Below are 14,688 nucleotides of genomic sequence, written 5' to 3'. Positions count from 1 at the left end.
AAAACCTTCTTTATTCACAAACAATGGATACTGTATGCAGAAAATCCTATCAATCTAACAAAATGTTTGTAGAACTAATAACTATGTTTAGCAAGGTCGCAGAATACAAAATCAATATAAAAATCAATTATATTTTTTATATTCTAGCAAGGAATATTGGAAAATTGAAATAAAGCACAGTATAATTTAAAATAGCTTTAGAAAATTTGCACGCTTAGGGATGTATTTACATAAATATAAATCTAACAAAATCTGTTGAAGATCTGTACACTGAAAACTAGAAAGCAATGAAGAGAAATTAATAAGGATGCAAATATGTGGAGATAGATATTTTGTTCTAAAGTTGGAAGACTCATTATTGTTAAGATGTCAATAATTTCCAGATTTATTGATAGACTTAATGCAATTCTAACCAAAATCCATGAGGCTTTTACTAGAATTTGGCAGGCTGATGATAACATTCATATCGAAATGGATAGGACATGTATAGCTGAAATAACTGTAATGAAAAAGAGGACAAAGATGGAAAGTTTACACTACTTGATTTTAAGGCTTCTTATAAAGTAAGAATAGTCAATATGGTGTTGTATTGGCAAAATGATAGTAATACGTCAATAGAACAGTGCAGAAATAGATCCTCTTATATACACATATATAGGCAACTGAATATAAATAAAGATGCAAAGAAAGATTAGAGAAAAAAGGAGAAACTGTCTTTTCAGCAATTGGGTGTGGATAAATCAGATATCCATTTACAAATTATAAATTTCAATCCATACCTCAAAGCATATTTTAAAAAGTAACTCAAAATGAATGATAGACCTCACTGTAAAACTAAATCTATACATCTTCCAGAAGAAAACAAGTGTTGCCTTTGATTAGTCAAAAATTTCTTAGATACAGCAAAAAGCCCAATCCGTTAATTAACAAAAAATTATAAATTGGAGTTTCTGCAAATTAAGATCTTCTGCTCTTAAAAATCATTGTTAAGAGAGTGAACAGACAACCTACAGGCTGGGATAAAATATTCTGAAATCACGTATCTGATAAAGGTCTTACATAACAAATACAAAGAAGCACTTTTAAAACTCACTAGGAAGGAACCAAACAACCCAATTTAAAATTGGCAGAAAACTTGAGCACTTCTACAGAAAGACATACAGATAGACATATTCACATGGGTAAAAGCCCAGCAACATTAGTCATCGAGGAAATGCAAATCAAACACACAACGAAATACCACTATCGACCTATTAGAATGGCTAATATTGAAAAGACTAGCTATGGCAAGCATTGGTAAGGATTTGAAGTACCGGACTCTTATATACACCTGCGAGAATGTAAAATGTCCTGATCGTTATTCAAAACAGTTTGCCAATTTGTTAAAATGTTACAGATGCACCTAGTATGTGATGCAGGCATCCGACTCCTAGGTAATTAGATAAAACTTTTTCAAGTGCAAAAGGATCTATTGTGATAGAAGACAGATCAGTGGGTTCTTGGGGATGGAGCTGCAGGAAAAGTCATATGGGAGGATTTACAAAGGGCTAAAGAGGAAATTTTTGGGTGTGATGGATCTGTTCGCTGTCTTTATTGTGGTGATGGCTTCCAGGGTGTATTCATGTGTCAAAACTTACCAAATTTACACATTATGTAGTTTTTTGTATGTCAAATATACTTCAATAAAGCTGTTTTTAAAAATAGTATTTTCTGCAAAAGACAACTTTTGAAAAAATAAAAATAAAAGGATTTGTAAGGGAAAGTATTTAGTCATTGAAATTATTTAGTATTGCTACAGTATGGTGTTGATATAAATCAAGACTTTTAAAATTTGTTTCATTACCATTTAACAATTCTCTGTAAGGATTCAACTTCTGCCTCCAAGAACGTGGAGTAGATATACTTTTCCCTATTTTTTTCTGCTAAGTACAACTAAACAGCCTCGACATTGTATATAAAACAAACATAAGATGACTCTGAAATGTAGAAAGAAAATAGACTGTCTAGTGACCTTGGAACACAAGGAATGACATGGTAGTGAGTTCCCTGGGTTTTCTTTTTGCTTCATATATTCCAGACTTGGAGATGTAGAAGTAGCAATTCGGAAACGCCAATGGGCACAGACAAAAACAAACAACAAAAGCCTGCTTTCTCTAGTCAAAGGACCAGGAAAGGTGCAACCCAGTAGGACAGAAACCTTTTAGACAAGAACTGCTCTACTTTAGCCAAACACCACAGAAAACTGTGGCTCTATCCCAACCAGCCAGCAAAGGCTAAGTAGTGAGACTAGATTTCTAAACTTACCAGGCTATACCAAGGCATCTGAACCCCCATTCCACTGTACCCCACCAGGGATGGTGACAGAGAAGACTCAGCAGGGACCTGGGAGTTTGATTCTCCACTAGTTGGTAATGAGGCCTCCCAGTCACTACTTCCGCCTGCCCCCAGACTGTCCATGGACGCTCACTATTGAGGTGGTGGTATTCAAGGAGGCCTAGTAGAGAATCAGGACTTCAATTTGGCCCAGCAATTGTGAGGCCACCCCCAAGCCCCATGGCATCAGAGCTTCACATGGGGAGCAGTAATGAGGCAGCCCTACCCTCCCCAGCCAAAAAAATATTCAGGGGAGGTGTAGTAGGAAGTTGGAACTGCCACAACTGCCCAGCAGTAACACAGAGAACCCACTTGGGTATCAGTGGAGTCCAAGTGGAGAACCTGGTCTTCCATCCACATCTGGCAGTGATGAAGAAGTGGTCCCGTTCTCCTGCTAAAGCAGTGTCAGAAGAAGTCAGTTAAAACAGAAGGTTTGAATAAGATCCATTGCCTCATTGCCCAATACTTAAATATCCAGGATACAAGAAAAAATAACTCATCACACCAAGAGCCAGGAAAGTCTCAACTTGAATTTGAGTAGACAATCAAGAGAGAGCAATACCAAGAGGACACAGGTGTTGGAATTATCTGAAAGTACTAGAAAGAAACCATCATAAGATGCTTCAATGAGCAATCATAAGCACACTTGAAATAATAAAAACATAGAAAGTCTCAACAAAGAAACAGGATATATAAAAAAGGACTAAATGAAAAGTTCAAAACTGAAAAATAAAATAACTGCAATAAAAACCTTAGTGGATGCTTTCAACAGCATAATGGAGAGAATAGAGGAATCAGTGAACTGAAAATAGAGCAATAAATTTATCTGATCTGAACAACAGAGAAAAAAAAAAAGAAGGAAAAAATAAATAAGTCCTTGAGGACCAATGGCACTATAATAAGAGATCTGACATTTTTGACATCAGAGTCTCAGAAGGAGAGGGGAAAAAGATTAAGGCTCAAAAAAGTATTAAAATGAATAAATTCCTGAAAACCTCCCGAATTTGGCGAAAGGCATAAATTGATAGCATACATATTCAAGAAACTGAGTGAATCTCAAACAGGATAAACCTAAAGAAATTGACTCCAAGACATGTCATAATCAGCATTTCAGAAAACTAAAGACAAAGACAGATATCTGAAAACAGTGACAGAGAAATGACAACTTACCTGTATCTGCCAGCAGCAGAGACTTACACTGAGCCCCCAACATGGCACCATTACCCAGGGTGATCAGCCAGCTACCTGCTGGCAGGTTGAGTACATTGGACTGCTTCCATCATGGAAAGGGCAGTGTTTTGTCCTTATTGGAATAGACACTTACTCTAGGTATGGATTTGCCTTCCCAGCATGAATGCTTCTGGCAAAACTATCATCTGTGGATTCACGGAATGCCTTATTCACTGTCATGGTATACCACACAGCATTGCTTCCGAACAAGGAACTCACTTCATAGCCAAAGAAGTGCGGCCATGGGCTTGTCCTCTTTGAATTCACTGGTCTTACCATGTTCCCCACCATCCTAAAGCAGCTGTTCTGATAGAATGGTGGAATGGCCTTATGAAGTCACAGTTACAGTGCCAGCTAGGTGACAATACTCTAGAGGGCTGGGGCAAGGTTCTCCAGAAGGCTGTATATGCTCTAAATCAGTGCCCAATATATGGTACTGTTTCTGCCATAACCAGGATTCACAGGTCCAAGAATCAAGGGGTGGAAATAGAAGTGGCACCATATGCCATTATCCCTAATGACCCACTAGCAAAATTTTTGCTTCCCGTCCCAATAACTTTATGCCCTGCTGGTCTAGAGGTCTTGGTTCCAGAGGGAGAAATGCTTCCATCAAGAGGCACAAAGTGATCCCATCGAACTGGAAGTTAAGGCTGCCACCTGACCACTTAGGGCTCCTCATGCCTCTAAGTCAACAGGCTAAGAAAGGAGTTACAGTGTTGGCTGGAGTGACTCACCCAGACTACCAAGGGGAAGTTGTACGACTATGTCACAATGGAGGTAAGGAAGATTATGTCTGGAATACAGGAGATCCCTTAGTACTAAGGGTATCTCTTTGTACTACCATCCTCTGTGATTAAGGTTAATGGAAAATTACAACAACTCAATCCAGGCAAGATGACGAATGTCCCAGACTCTTCAGGGATACAGGTTTGAGTCACCCCCTCCTCCCCCAGGTAAAGAATCATGACAACCTGAGGTGCTCAGTGAGGGCAAATAGAGTACAGAATGGGTAGTAGGAGAAGGTAGTTATAAATACCAATTTGACCACGTGACCAGTCACAGAAAGGGGGATTGTAATTGTCCTCAGTATTGTGCTAAGAATATGTCTCAAAGATGGCAGACTGGATGGTCCCCAGTGTCACTCTCTCCCACAAATCAACCAATTTACAGCTATTAAAAAGCATTGACAGGGCTGGCCCGTGGCTCACTCAGGAGAGTGTGGTGCTGATAACACCAAGGCCAAGGGTTCGGATCCCATATAGGGATGGCCGGTTAGCTCACTAGGTGAGCGTGGTGCTGACAACACCAAGTCAAGGGTTAAGATCCCCTTACTGGTTATCTTTAAAAAAAAAAAAAAAAGCATTGACAGACAAGCTAGGGCCACTAGAGCTCAGGGGAAGAGGAAGACAGACCTACAGAGTTCATGAAGGCAGGAGAAGCCATTGTGTGAGAAAGAAAGGATTGCTCTGACCATTTCGAATCCCAGCTGCTTCAAGCCTGGAGCTGGTGAACACATGGACCAAGAGCTGGCAAAAGTCGCTGCCACGCTCTTCGTATGAAATTGCTTTGAGGCAGCAGGGGAAAAGAGGGCCTTGGTGGCCCAAAGGCCAGTAAGACCACGAACAGGTTAATGAGGACCCACACAGGAGCGAGGAGACACAACAAATGGAAAAAAGCCACTCAGAAGCCAGTGAGTCATCGCAAGGGATCAGTGCACAGCCCATCCCATGGGAAGTGTTTGGAGCCTAGGTGGTGAGGGAGACAGGCCACCAGGGGAACACTGGGGCACAGCATGGACAGCAGATCGGCCCTCCAATCAGCGCAGGACCACTTAGTAGAGACTGGTCAGGAATATAGAACTGCAGGAGGGTGTAGTTTGCTGAAAAGTCTCAGGCCCAAGACCAGAGTTTCCACACAACCCAGGTGTACAAGAAATCACAAGACCCAGAAGTACATATAAAGTCAATAATTAAAACCCGAGCTGCACAAAAAGCCTTCCCCAGGGAATCAGCAACAAAGCAGCAATTTAGCTCAACCACAGGGCTCAAGTGCTGGTCCCCACAGGAAGTTCCCCTATTTTAGAAGTGAACAAAGGAAAACAAATTAGTTCCAGTGCAGAATTTAAATGGTGGGAATAGCAAACAATCCAACACAGAACTGAAAGGAAAAATAAAATACCCAAAGACCAGAGAAAAAATTTGATGTTAGGTAGTAAAGGTCCCACATCACCAAAGAGCACCTATAAAACCTAAAAGGACTGGAAGCCCCCAGGATGCCAAGCCAGGGTGTTGGGAGTGCCAGGGACCTGAGCCTGTCCCCTACAACTGCAACCAGCTCAGCAAGGACCACTAAGCTGCAGTAGGAAGTACGCTGGGCTCCTGAGCAAAGGCAGTGGTGGGCTGAGGGTGTCAGCCATGCCCCCATGACACCCACAACCAGCCCAGCAACAACCACCAAGCCACCACAGGAAATACACCAGGCTCCCACGGCAGGGAGGTGAGAAGCCGAGGGCTTCAGCCACACCTCCCAACAACTGCATCCAGCCCAGCAACCACCAAGCCACAGCTGAAAGGCCCGAGGCCTTCCGTGCAGAAATGAGGGGGATGCCATGAGCCTCACCATGTCCCCACCTTCCTCCTTCTCCAACCCTTTTTCCTTTCCCCTTTCCCTCTCCCCCTCCCCATAACTGCTCCGCAACAACATCTTAGAATGTAAAAAAGTAATAATATAAATAAATAAATAAACTAAAAAAAAGATATATCTCTATGCCTGTACATGCATTAGGCAATTATCTTTGTTTTTGTTCCTTTTATTCTTTATTATGAACCGTAAGACTTATTGGCTTTATATCAACATTTTAATATTGTTAACTTTACATCACAGTATTTGCACTTAAGTCATGGGATATTTGAAGAAGTGTAAATATCTAAGGACTTTACCTCTTCTCCTGGGAAAGGGATTAACACGTTTTCAGTTGTATGCAGGATAGGTGCATCATGTTAGGCAGAACTATTACATTATTGTACCACTCGAGGAGGATCTTGAATGGTATAACCACAAACAAATAATAGATATGCTAACTATTCTTATTAGATCATTATATAATATATGCATGTATTAAAACAACAACTTGTATCCCATAAACAGGTACAATGACAAAATTAAAACAAAATTTTTTATAAAGTTTATGGAAGAGCAAAGGAACTAGACGAGATAAAACAATTAAGAGACCCTGATGAACACAGATGCAAAAATCTTCAATAAAATGCTAGCAAACTGAATTCAACAGCGCATTAAAGTATTATACATGATGATCAAGCAGAATTTATCCTTAGGATCCAAGAATGGTTCAACATATACAAATCAATAAATGTGATACACTACATTTAACAAAATGAAAGACAAAAATCATATGGTCATCTTAATATGTGCAGAAAAATCATTTGACACAATTCAACATTCTTTCATGAGAAAAACTCTCAACAAATTAGGTATAGAAGGAATGCACTTTAACACAATAAAAGTCATGTATGACACGCCCATAGCTAACATTGTACTCATTGGTGAAAAGCTGAAAGCTTTAACTCTAAGATGAAGAACAAGACAAGGATGCCCACTCTTGCCACTTCTATCCAACATAGCACTGAAAGTCCTAGCAAGATACATTAGGCAAGAAAAAGTACTAAAAGGTATCTAAATTGAAAAGGAAGAAGTAAAATCATCTCTGTTGCTGATGACATGGCTGTGGATATAGAAAACCCTAATTGCTTCCCCAAACAACTGTTAGAACCAATGAACAAATTCCGTAAATTTGCAGGATGCAAAATCAACATGCAAAAATCAGTTGCATTTCTATTAACTACAGACTATCAAGAAAGTAACTAAGAAAAAATTTCATTTATGATAGCATCAAAAACTAATAAAATAATTTTATTTGTTTTTCATGTTTTCCCCATTTAAAAAACATTTTTCTTTTAATTTTTATAAAAAAATAATTTTAAACAAAGAAATGAATTGTCTGAACACTGAAAATTATACACCATTGGTGAAATTGAAGAAGACACAAAGAAATGGAAAGACATGGAATGTTCATGAGTTGGAGGAATCAATATTGTTACAATGTTCATACTACTCAATGTGATCTACAGATTCAATGGAATTACTATGAGGATTCCAATGACATTTTTCACAGAAGTAGAAAAAGCAATCGTAAAACTTATATGAAACCAGAAAGGATCCCAAGTAGCCAGATCAACCTTGAGCTAGAAGAGCAATGTTGCAGGCATCACACACCCTGATGTCAAAGTTTATTACAAAACTGTTGTAATCAAGACAGCATGGTACAGGCATAAAAACAGACTCACAGACCAACGGAACAGACTAGAAGTCCCAGAAATAATCCCACACATTACAGTTAACTAATATTTGAGAAGGGCTGTAGGAATACACAATGGAGAAAAAAGAATCTCTTGATCATTTTTTTTAAATTTTTAAAATTTTTATTGAATCAAAATTGATTATACATACTTTTGGGGTTTGACATTGAGAAATGTTGATCAAATCAATATTACCAGCATATATATTGTTACAAATCATAATAATTCTTTATGTCCTCTGTCCAATCTCTCCCCATCCCCCTCTCCCTCCCCCTCCCCCCTCTAATTACCCTAGATTTCTTCTCTCCTTCTGAAAGAATAATGGTTACTGTGTTGATTTGTTGCCTAGATGATCTGTCCAATGCTGAGAGGTGTGATGAGGTCCCCCAATATTATCATAGAGCAGATGCTTCTTCTGTCACTCTGAAATGGGCTTCATGGAGAGAGACATCCTCTTCTTTTCTTTGGACTCTGCTGGTGACTCTCCTTGTGGCAATGCACTCCAGTGGATGGCGGACCATCTCCATGCTGGTTGTGGTGTCTAGCCGCTTTCGTGGCAGCCATGGTTATGGTGAAGGGTATGGAGGGCCACCCACACGGAGGTGATGTTTTTGCCATGTTTCTCAGTGCTGGAGATGTGCCTGGTTGTGGGGAGTGTCTGGTCCCCGGGTCCATGCCTCGGGTACCTGGGTGGGCACCGAGGTGCGGGCATGGTTTGCCTGGTTGTGGGATGGGCATCTGGTCCATTTCTCCATGCCTCAGGTGAAAGGAGAGTCTCTTTTATAAATGGTGTTAGGAAAAGTGGATTTCCAAATGCAAAAGAATAAAATTGTATTCTTCTTTTAAATGATAAACAAAAACCAGCTCAAAATGGATTCAACATTTAAAAGTAAGGCCCCAAAATCTAGAAATTCTAGAAGAAAATAGGAGAGAAACATCTAGAGATGGGTCTTGGCAATGCCTATCTGACTATGACTTCAAAAGTACAGGCAACGAAAGCAAAAATAAACAATTGGAACTACATCAAACTAAAAAGTTTCTGTACAGGAAAGAAAATCAATAAAATAAAAAAGCAAGTTACAGAATGAGAGAAAATACTTGTAAATCATATATCTTATAGGTGGCTAACATGCAAAAAATATAAGGAACTCATAACATTCAGCAGGAAAACAAAGAAACAAACCAAAAACCCCAGTAACCCAATTTAAAAAATGGACAAAGTAACCCCCGTTAGGATGGCTAAAATCCAAAAGACTATGAACGATAAATGCTGGCGAGGTTGCAGAGAAAAAGGAACTCTCATACATTGTTGTTGTGACTGCAAAAAGGTGCAGCCTCTATGGAAAATGGTATGGAGGTTCCTCAAACAATTGCAGATAGATCTACCATACGACCCAGCTATCCCACTGTTGGGAATATACCCAGAGGAATGGAAATCATCAAGTCGAAGGTATACCTGTTCCCCAATGTTCATCACAGCACTCTTTACAATAGCCAAGAGTTGGAACCAGCCCAAATGCCCATCATTAGATGAGTGGATACGGAAAATGTGGTATATCTACACAATGGAATACTACTCAGCTATAAAAATGACTGAAATACTGCCATTTGCAACAACATGGATGGACCTTGAGAGAATTATATTAAGTGAAACAAGTCAGGCACAGAAAGAGAAATACCACATGTTCTCACTTATTGGTGGGAGCTAAAAATTAATATATAAATTCACACACAGACACACACACACACATACACACACACAAAAGAAAACCGGGGGGGGGGGGGAAGAAGATATAACAACCACAATTACTTGAAGTTGATACCAGGAGCAAACAGAAAGGACATTGTTGGGGGGGGTAAGGAGGAGGGACGGAGGTTTTGGTGATGGGGAACAATAACCAGCCGAAATATATATCGACAAAATAAAAAAAAAAAAAAATGGACAAAGGACCTGAATAGGCATATCTCTGAAGAAGATATTCCAAAATGGCCAACAGATACACGAAAAAGTGCTCAAGGCAACTAAGCACCAGTGAAGTGCGAATGAAAACCACAATTAGATATCACCACACACCTGTTAGGATGGCTATTATCAAAAAGTCAAATGATAAGAAGTACTTTTGAGGATGTGGAGAAAAGGGAACCCTTGTACATCGTTGGTAGAATTGTAAATTGGTGTAGCCATTATGTAATAAAGTATGGAGACTCCTCAAAAACTAAAAATAGAATAACTTATGATCCAGCAGCCACAGTTCTGGGTGCATATCCAATGAAATTGAAATAGGGATCTCAAAGAGATATCTGCACTCCCATGTTCATTGCAGCATTATTCACAATAGCCGAAACGTGAAAGCAACCTAAGAGTCCATCAATGGCTAAATAGATAAGGAAAATGTGACAAATACGTATAATGGAATATTATTCAGCCCTAGCAAAGAAGGAAGTCCTGCCCTTTGGGAAAATATAGATAAACCTGGAGGACATTATGCTAAGCAAATTAAGCCAGGCACAGAGGGACAAATGCCACGTGATCTCATTTACATGTGAAATCTAAAGCAGTCAAACGCATAGAAGCAGAGAGTAGAAAGGTTGCCAGGGGTTGGGGGTTGGGGGGAACGAAAGGATTTTCTCTAGCTTTACAAAATCTCAGTTATAAAATGAGTAAGTTCTGGAGACCTAATGTATATCATGGTAACTATCGCTAATACCAATGTATTATATACTTAAAATTTGCTAAGAGGGTAGATCTTAAGTGTTCTCACCACACACAAACAGTAACTATAGGAGGTGATGAATATGTTAATTGTGGTAACCACTTCACAATGTATATGTATATCAAAACATCACTTGTACACCTTAAATATACACAATTTTCATTTGTCAAAAAGAAAAAAAAACATTATGAAAAAGTAGAATAAAGTTTGAAGAATCACACTGCCTGATTTTAAGATAAGGCTATAGTAAGCAAGAAACTGTGCTACTGGCTAAGGGACAGACACAGGATCAAAGGAACTGGTTAGAGACTCGGGAAATAGACACAGACCAGTATGGCTTTTAAAGTTTTACAAATGTAATTCAATTGAGAAATGCTGGTCTTTTCAGTAAATGGTATTGGGACAATTGGATACCCATGTGTAAAAAATGTATCATAGATCTAAATGTTAAATGAAAATCAGTAACACTTTTTTAAAAAGCACAGGAGAAAATCTCATGACCTAAACTGAGGCAAGGAGCTCTTGAACATGACACCAAGAGCACAATTCATAAAGGGGAAAAAATAATTGAGACTTCCTCAAAATTAAAAACATTTGCTGTGAGAAAGACAATAAAAAGTCGAGAAGTCAAACTGCAGACTGAAAGAAAATATTTGCAAACTATATACCCAACAAGGGAATTGTATCTAGGGTGCGTAAATGGCTCTCAAAACTTGAAAATTAGAAAACAAATGACCCAGTTTTAATAATGGGCAAGAGACGTTCGTGAGCACCTCACCAAAGCGGGCATATGATGGCAGATGAGCACATGCAAAATTGTTTTACATCATTAGCCATTAGAGAAATGTCAGTCAAAATCAAGATGAGATAACACTATACACATTTGAAAGCGATTAAAATTTTTAAAATTCTGACAAGACTAATTGCTGGCAAGGATAAAGAACAACTTGAAATCTCTTACATTGCTGGTGGGAGTTTTGAAATGGTACAGCCATGTGGAAGACCATTTGGTGATTTCTCATAAACAGGCACTAACAATATGACTCAGAAATGCCACTCCTGAGAGAAGTAAGAAAGTATGTTCGGACGAAAACCCACTCATGAAGGTTTGTAGAAGTTCTATGCATATTTTCCAAAATCTGAAGATAGCCTGAATATCCTTCCATGGGTGAAAGATAAACAAACGATGGTGCATCCATACAATGGTATACTACTGAGCAATAGGAAGGAAAGTCTTGAAACACACGACCTGTATCAATTCAAAGGCATTCTTGCTGACAAACATATTGATAACAAAACAGGGACAAAACACTCATCGTGTGGGTGTAGCTGGTATTGATAACTATATTCTTCTATTACCCTTTTTGTATTCCCTTTGCCTTCAGCAAGCACCTCAGCTGGTCATAGTTCTTTGCCTGGTGAGGTGACTCAGGCCTCTATTCTTCATATGTCTGGGCCATTAACAGTCCTGCCTGGAGTGGTTTGTTGTAGTTTCTTACTGACCTTAATCTCAGGGCATGGTAATACTAAGGGACACCCTAATGATCATCTGTATTCCAGACATACTCTTCCTGACTTCCTTTGTGGAGTCGTAGCCCAACTTCGCCTTGGTAGTCAGGATCATTAACCCCAGCAAACGCTGTAACTCCTTTCTTTGGCCTATTCACTGAAAGCCATGAGAAGACCAAAAGAGCAGGATCTGCAGGACACCTTGCATCCTTCTTTTTAAGCGGCAAAGGCATGTGACAGATCAGCATGTACATCATTACTCATGTGTGTTAAAAAATACTATATATTTTCATAGCACATCTATGTATGAAACATTGTAGAATAAGCTTTAAAACAGTATACGCCAGATTATTAACTGTGGTGGCCTCTAAGGAGGTGGCTAAATTGTGAAAGATCTTTCTAAAGATAGAAAATGTGATTTGTCTGTATTTAAACATTTTTTGCAACAAGAATATAGGCACTATTACATTTGCAATTAAAATATCGAAATAAGGTTAACAACGTAAATAGTAGCTGTGTATTATTTAAAGTAACTGCAAACTGATGCAACAGACAAACCCCAAAATTTGAATGGCTTGAAACAGGACAAAAGTTTGTTTTTGTGCACAGAAACTCTGATGTGGCTTGGCAGAGGCTCTCCAGTCTCAGGTGACCCAGAGATCCAGGCTGCTTCTATTCCTGGGGTCCTACCGTCTCAGTGTGGGATCGCCGGGTCTGCTGATGAACGGAGCGAGAGAGGATGGAAATGGCCCACTGGCTCTCAAATGCCTAGATGTGACAAACAACACTCCTGCTCATGTTTCAGTGGTAAGGAAACGTCACATGACTCTTGCTAACTACAAGTGGACTGGCAACGTACTGTCGCTGTGTCCAGGAAAGACAGGAAGGCAAGATGTCTAAGAGCACTTGAAGCCTTCCCCATAAACTGTTACATAATAGGTGCTCAACGAAAAGCAACTATTTTAATTTGTTAAGAAAACAGCCGTATCCATTGCTAGAAGGTTCTGAGAAGGCCAGATGTCCCTTAAGTTTTTCAATTCTTTCCTTTTTTCTTATTTTTCGGTTTCTTTTATTGGTTATGAATATTCATGGGGTAAAAAGCTAATTGTCACCACTCGTGCCCAAGATGTGATGGCCAGAACCATACTGGCAGGATGCCCATTACCACAAGTGGTGATTATACCCCAAGTCCACCACCCAATCATCCCCGACCTCCCTCCCCATCCCCCTTTTCCCACTCCGCTTTGCATCCCTAGGCATATTCTCTCCCTCTGCAAGCCCAGCACACCACTGTGGTCTTTCTTCCCTTCCTTCTTTCTCTCCTAGCTCCCACTTGTGAACGATACATGCGGTATTTATCCCTCTGTGCTTTGCTTATTTCACTCAATGTAAATTTCTCCAAGCTCATCTGGGTTGCTGCAAATGGGAAAATATCGTTCTTTCTTATGGCATAGTTGTATTCCATGGTGTATATATACCACATTTTCCTTATCCAATTGTCCACTGGTGGACATTTAGGTTGACTCCATATCTTGGCTATTAAGTGCCTACTATATGACAGATACTTTCAAATACATCACCCCATGTAGTTTGCCAAGGATCCCATAAATCTTAGTGGGGAGCCTTTTTTATTCAGTAGCACTTTTCTGCACTATCCTTTGCAGTAACCTCAAATGTCAGTAGGCCGAAAATTTTTTCCTGCTTTTGATGCATGGGCAAAATCTTAACCTGCCCGTCTCTGCTACACTCCACACAGCAAAACATCTACCTGTACAGGTGCCATTAGACACACTGAAAGCCAGGACTTGCCTGTGGGACAGATACATAGGTCACAGGCACTGAAACGATGGTCATTTTTTTCATTTGTAATCAGAGCTATCATGTACACCAACGAACTTCTCCTCTGAGGATTTCAGGGCTTTAGAAGTTTAGCTTTAGTAGATTTTTGCTCCACAGTGATTTCCATTGTCTTTCCTCATCTACCATTTATGAGGGAGATGACATAAGCTGAACTGTTCCCCCCTATGCCCAAATATAATGTTGAAATATGAATTTACATGTTGTAGTCTTAACTCCTAATGTGATGTATTTGCAAATGGGGCCTTCAGTCATTAGGTAATTAGGTTCTGATGAGGTTGTAAGTGCGGGGCCTTCACGATGGAATTACTGCCCTTATAAGTAGAGACACCAGAGACCTTGCTTGCTCTCTCTTTCTGCCATGTGAGGACACACGGTGAAGGTGTTCATCCCCAAGCCAGCAAGAGAGCCTTCACCGGGCATTGAATCTGCCAGTACCCTGATCTTCGACTTCCCAGCTTCCGGAAATATGAGAAATAGATTCGATTGTTTAGGCCACCCAGTCTATGGTATATTGTTATGGTAGTCTGAGCTCACTAATGTAAGAAGCTTTGGTTTTTGACCATGTGGGAAAGCTCATTCATCTATGTATGTGTTAAGTGTCTAGTTTCAAATGAGACATCCCATTA

This window comes from Cynocephalus volans, chromosome X (assembly GCF_027409185.1).
Source record: "Cynocephalus volans isolate mCynVol1 chromosome X, mCynVol1.pri, whole genome shotgun sequence".
NCBI lineage: Eukaryota > Metazoa > Chordata > Mammalia > Dermoptera > Cynocephalidae > Cynocephalus > Cynocephalus volans.
This window is presented reverse-complemented; position numbering follows the sequence as displayed.